Genomic DNA, 5,022 nt, shown 5'->3' with positions numbered 1-5,022 from the left:
ATTTATTTATTTATTTTTGGACAGATGTGGGGTTTGAACTCAAGTCCTTCTGCTTGCCAGGCAAGCATTTGTTTGACTGAGCCATATCCCCGGACAAGTGAACAACTTCTGTCATCGCCAGTCTTATGGAAAAGCCATATTATGGACTACTGGGTTATATGGGAATATTTTTTTCTGAATTCAGGCACCTACAATATTTAAAAGACAATGGAATATCCTTCTCTGACAAAACTAAACAAAAACAGGGGATACAAATTAAGGACCACTTTGTATCTGTATTTTCAAAATAGTTAGGATAGATACACTGCTGCATTCTCTTGGATTTTTTTAATAGAGATTTGTTCCAATAGTGTTTGTGGACAGGATGTCATGTGTGCATCTTGTACAATGAATAACCACTGAGACAACCATATGCAATGTATTAATTATTCAAACTGAGCTACTAATCAGTTTTGAAAAGTTCTCATTGCTTTTTTTCTCAATGAAATTATTTTTTAAATCCTAGCAAATACAATACAGCAAATCATCAAGAAGATTATACAACTTGACTAGGTAGGATTCATCAAAGGGATGCAAGGATGGTTCAATATAAGCAAATCTATCATTGTAATACACTATATTAATAGAGCGAAAAGTAAAAACCACATGATCATCTCAAATAGTACAGAAAAGGTTCTTGTTCTAAGTTATGCCTCAGATGTATTAATATTCAGACAGATAAGTTAATCTCAACTAGCTATGTTGTCAGGTAATAATAATAAGCTTCTCGTGTGGAGAGTTAAGAATCTAAGTTTGCAGACCAAAAATTAGAGAAAAAAAGGGCTGCAAGGACAGCCAACATTTCAAGGTCAGTAAAGAGTCAAGACATAGGAAAACTTGTACTGCAACTTCAAATAACTCAATTGTGTCCACAGAGGAAAGTGATCAATGATGTAGAGTGTGCCTAAGGAGAGACACATGGACAGAAAATATTCTCTCAGGCTTTCACTGAGAGCAAATTGGTGAAGCAATAGCCGTGACTCATCCACATGGCTAACACTGACAAAGGATCTACAATCTGAGGTACAGGGTTTCAGGATAAATCCTGAAGGAATTTGACTGACCTTTTCAGATGCAAAAGTTATATTTCTTGTTATGTACGTCTTGATTTATCTTGGTCTTAACCATCCATCAGAAAAGTATAAAAACGAAATATAAAAAGTAAAGTCATATTAATATGCTGAGCTGTTAAAGTTCAAGTCAACAACTTCTGACATTGCCAGTGTTATTGAAAACCCACTACTATTATGAAGTACTATGCAATATTTTGCTGAATTCAGGCACCTACAATATTTAAACAACAATGGAATACCTTTCTCTGGCAAAACTAAACAAAAAAGGGGATAAAAATGAAGGATCATTCTGTATCTGTATATTTGAAATAGGATAAATATACAGCTGCATTCTCTTAATTCAATGTAAAGAAAGATTTGTTCTAATAGTGTATAGGGACAGAATATCATGTCTGCATCTTGTACAATGAATAACTGGACAAAAATATGCAAGTTAGTAATCATTGAGGAAACTGTCCTACTAATCGGTTTTGAAACTGTCTCATTGCTATTTGTTTCTCAATAAAATTTATTTTTAAAGAAATAATAATAATAATATCTTATACCTTCAGTTTTGAAGTATCTACAAAAAATATTCCAGGATTTGATCTAGCATATTTGAGAAGTTAATATTTGACAAAAAAAGAATTATAATTCATTGGAAAATTGCAACGTAGTTTTAAAATATTATTGGAACAACTAGTTTTCCAACTGTCTTCCACCTGGCTTTCCATAAAGTGATCCTATTCTTCCACCATAAACAAAACTAATTTCATGGCAAAACACTGAAATATAAAACATGAAATAGTACAATTACTGCCAGTTATAAAAATCTAGGGAGATCTTTAACATAGCTAGAAAATCAAGGGCCAGCCACATAGTTCAGCAGACTAAAAAGCCTGCTTAGGCAGAAATATAAAAAGTAAAGTTTAAAGCCAATTCAATCCCCAACATGCCTTGTCATGCCAGCCCTGCCCACAGGGTCTACTGAGGCAGCGATTGAGACTGCAATGATGGTACACACCTGTAATCCCAGGTCTTGGGAGGCTGAAAACAGGAGTATCACTACAAGTCAGTCTACATAGTGAGACCCTGTAGACCCTGTACTAAACACATAAAAAAGAAAACAATCAGTAGCTACAAGACAAAAAATATTTAAAATATAAAATTCATAAGATGTGTATGGTGTGCCTAAGGACAGTCACTTAGAGAGGAAAAAATGTCTCTCAGCCTTTCTCAGAGAGCAAATTGCCCAAGCAATGGCCATGACTCATTCAAATGGCTAACACTGACAAAAGATCTACATGGTTTCAGGGTAAATCCTGAGGACAATGACTGACCTTGTCAGATACAAAAGTTACATTTTTAGTTATCTAGGTCTTGCTTTAATTTTTGGTCTTAACCATCCAGCAGAAGCTTACAACCACAAGGTATAAAAAGTAATGCCATATTAATATGCTGAGCTGTAAAAGTTAAATATTATTGGAACAACTAGTTCCAACAACTTCTGACAATTGCCAGCTCTGCTAATAACCCACAATGTTTTTGTTTTTGTTTTTGTTTTGGTTTTGGTTTTTGGCAGAACTGGGGATAGAACTCAGACCCTTACACATAGCAGGCAAATGCTTATTCTACTAAGCCATCTCCCTGACCTGTGCATAACCCACAACTATTATGGACAATTAGATTATATTGGGATATTTTTCTGAAAACAAGTAGCTACAATATTTGAACTAGTGTCAAATATGAAAAGGTCCTTTAAAGACTTCTCCAAATACAGCTTCTCTTACAGCAATGGAACACTCATCTCTGACAAAACAAATCAAAAAAAGAGGATATAAATGAAAGACCATTTTGCAGTAAAAAAAAATGTATATACAAAATAGTTAGAATAGATATACAGCTACTTTCTCTTAGTTCACTGAGAAGAAAGATTTGTACTAATATTGTTTAGACAAGAGATCATGTATGCATCTTGAACTGTGAATAAGTACCATGAAGACAACAATGTGCAATTATGGAATTATTGTAACTGACCAACTAACCTGTTTTGAAACTATCTCATTGATATTTCTTTATCATTAAAATTAATAAAATTTAAAAAATAAAATGAAATTCATTAAATGTATGACAGATGATATCTATCAGATGAATATGAAAATATTATCATGCAAACAAAAGCAATTAACATAAGCCTCATGTATTATAATGTAATATACTATCAGTTTTTACAAAAAGGGATATGAAAACAAACCTGTAGATAATTATGCTGAGAATATAGAAAGGCAATTCTCAGAAGATCTCAGGCAAAGAATAAAAAATATGTTAGAAAAAGATAAAACAATAGTAATAGTGGCAAGAGACATGAAAATTAAAATTTTCATGTGATATCATCTTATACCTATAGGTGAAAATTAAATTTCGTCTTGTATCTTTTTCAGGGAAATGGTATGGGAGATGGTTCTCTTTAATGGAAAAATATCTATATCAATAACTATTTAAATGAATACTAATCTGTCTGTACCCCTTAAAAACAGCAGTCACATAAAGATATATGCACAAGAATATTAATAACGACACTATTTATGTTGGCTATAATTGCAAACAAACTAGATGCCATCAAGAAAACGCTGAACAAGCTATAGTGTATCTGTGATACATTATATAAACAATAAAAAATAATAAAACTAAAACTTTGAATATATTAATTGTCAACATGTATTGTTAAGTGAAAAAGCAAACCAGGCACATAATCTTATATATAATTATGTAATATCATAATTATTGTATACATATATATAATTTAACTATATATGCATGAAGAAAATAAAGGATCTGGTTAACATGATGTAACTGTGTGAACATGCAGAGTCAGGGTGATTTGATACGAAATTACGGTAACTGTATGACTGAATAACCATGTATTTGCAAAGGATAACCAGTGGACAGCAGACATTTGAATAATTTATCTTAAATTAATAAACTGAGTCACTGTGGTAAAAGGATAAATGTATTCATTTTAATTAAGTAAGCTGGCCTCGAATTTCACCTTTGCAAGATACTAGTCTTGCAATTTCATGCTTGCAAAAATAACCTCCATGCCTCAGTTTCTTCATTCATAAGATTTAATTAAAAACATAATCAATCATATGCTTTCATGGTGTTGTTACAAGGATTAGATTCTAAAATATGCATTAATATTTGATAAATTGTAACATTTGCACTGCTCAACTGTTATTATTGTCATATAATTAGAATCATATAAATTATAGATTTCATTCTCAAATCTCTAAAAGCCACTAACGTTATTAATATACTGAAATTGTCCCATCTTACTTTAAAGTTAATGCAACGTTGGAAACAATATGAAAACTAATTGTAAAATTCATAAATATACAAGTGAACGTAATTTGGCATTAACTTTCAGGATAACTGGCACCACCTGGATTACCATGTACCCTCTAAAATTTTAGGTTAAATCTAAATCAATCTAATTTTTTTTTTGTCAGAAATGTCATGCTTGAATTTTTGCTCTTGCTTGGGATAAAATAAAATATTTAATAGGTTTTTTCTCTGATTCTACATTCTAACTTTCTTCATTATTTTATTATTTATGAGAGAAAACATGAATAAATAGAACAGATGAAGAAACTATCAAGACAACACCATAAACAACCAAGTGTCACAGTTATATACCCAATTACTGATATGGGTAAGGTTCTCTGTTCCTTTGTAAGACTTGCTGTGGTGTACAAAGGCCAGAAACTTTAGCATGAGCTAAGAGCTCCTTAGACAAGAAACATCTCGAGACCCAGTCCTAGCCCAGGTCCAGTGAGTGTGTGGAGAGCTTCCTGCCACCTGCGCCGCTGGGACAAGTCCCAGCCCAGGCACAGCGTGGGTTGGACCCTCTCCCAACCCCTCGGGCCACACC

The sequence above is a fragment of the Octodon degus genome, unplaced genomic scaffold (assembly GCF_000260255.1).
Source record: "Octodon degus isolate 3935 unplaced genomic scaffold, OctDeg1.0 scaffold00208, whole genome shotgun sequence".
Lineage (NCBI taxonomy): Eukaryota > Metazoa > Chordata > Mammalia > Rodentia > Octodontidae > Octodon > Octodon degus.
The sequence above is the reverse complement of the archived record's forward strand: the minus strand, read 5'-3'. Positions refer to the sequence as shown.